Source organism: Cariama cristata, unplaced genomic scaffold (assembly GCF_000690535.1).
Source record: "Cariama cristata isolate BGI_N322 unplaced genomic scaffold, ASM69053v1 scaffold35401, whole genome shotgun sequence".
In the NCBI taxonomy this organism is placed as follows: domain Eukaryota; kingdom Metazoa; phylum Chordata; class Aves; order Cariamiformes; family Cariamidae; genus Cariama; species Cariama cristata.
This window is the reverse complement of record NW_009598150.1, coordinates 7,420-8,985: the sequence shown is the minus strand read 5'-3', so window position 1 is coordinate 8,985 and position 1,566 is coordinate 7,420.

Genomic DNA, 1,566 nt, shown 5'->3' with positions numbered 1-1,566 from the left:
AAAAAAAAAAAAAAAAAGGAAAAAAGAATCAGGGGAAAGGGCTAACAAACATGGCCGTTGGAAGCGGTGTGGCTCTGCACCGAGAGGTCCCTGTTTACTGTACTGTACAGTGAGCGGGGCTTGCTATTGACTCTGCCTTTCCTCTTCATTCTTACCTTAACGACTAGTGGTGATATAATATACAGAACTGTATTGATGTATCGGGAGTAACAGGAGGAGCCATTAAATAGGAGAGACAAAGTATAATCACAAAATGTGCCTCGATACTTAAACTTAGCGAGTGTGCGCTTAGAAAAGCACCCTCACCCTGCCCTCCGTCACTCCAGGCAGTAAGGGCACATGCCTCGTTCTGTGCCCCACGCTCCTTTCCCGGGCTGAGCAAGAGACTGTCTTTTTGGACTCATGCCTTGCCCACGCTCCGGGAGAGGACAAGTCCTCAGTGACAAATACTTATGACAAAAATAGTGCAATCGACTTCTCTTGGCCAGAGGTATGTGTTATTGTCTGAGGTGCTTACCCAGGGGAGGAAAAAAAAAAAAAAGTTTGCCTTAGGTGTACGAGAAAGTTTAAACTCTCCAAGTTTCTGTTTTCTTGTGATCTTTCGTTTGTATCGACTGAAAAAGTGAAGCTTACTGCTCAGGAAAAGCTACTCAGGGCATTTCAATTTCAAATTTCCTTTTTTTTTTTTTTTTAATTAATTCCTTCCAGGACTCACCTAAAAGGCACACATCTGTGTGGGGATCGAGGTGGCTTCAGGTGTGGCTCCTTGCCTCCTATCACATATGCATAAATCCGGGAGTCATTCTAGGAGGGCTTGTTAAATGCAAAGCAGTAGCAAATGGATGACAGGCACTTTTAACTGCAGCCTAAATGTAAATATAGACTCCAGCTTGGCCTGGAGTCACACCATTACGGCTGGGGCAATCAGCAAACCTGTTCAAAGGGACATTTGGAAGGATGCTATGCAAAGTCACTCATCTTTTAACACCGTAATGATGGGAGGGACCAGTATTTTCACAGAAGAGAGACCCACCTTGTAAGGACTGTTTGTTCAAGGTACAAACCAGAATCTATTTCTCTACACCTTTTATTATTTCATATGTATATGGACGGCTTACATCAAAACTACAGGCGACAATTAGTATAAATAACGCTTTAATCAACGGCAGCAAAACATTGGCAAAGTCTATAAAAAAGCATCACACTTTAACAGAGATGAGAGTATTGCTGGGCAGCGCGACTGGTTAACAAAAGCTCCAATGCACTACGTTTCACCCATGATAAACAAAAGTAACCAGCTTCCCTTCCTGCACAAAATAACTCTGCAGGAGGGTTAAAAACCAATACAAAATAAACCTCAGGTTCGTTTTGCACGGGAGATAATGACCAGTGGGTGCTCCTGGTCGTTATTTCAGACATTCCTGACCTTTCAGAGCATTGGCAGCTGGAAACTTTTTCTTTTGGTACTTTCTGCCCCCAGATCATGTATTCTCCCAGCTTACAGTGCAATTACAACTCTGTAAACTTACAGTGCCCCAGCCACGCTCAAAGAGGACTTACAAACAG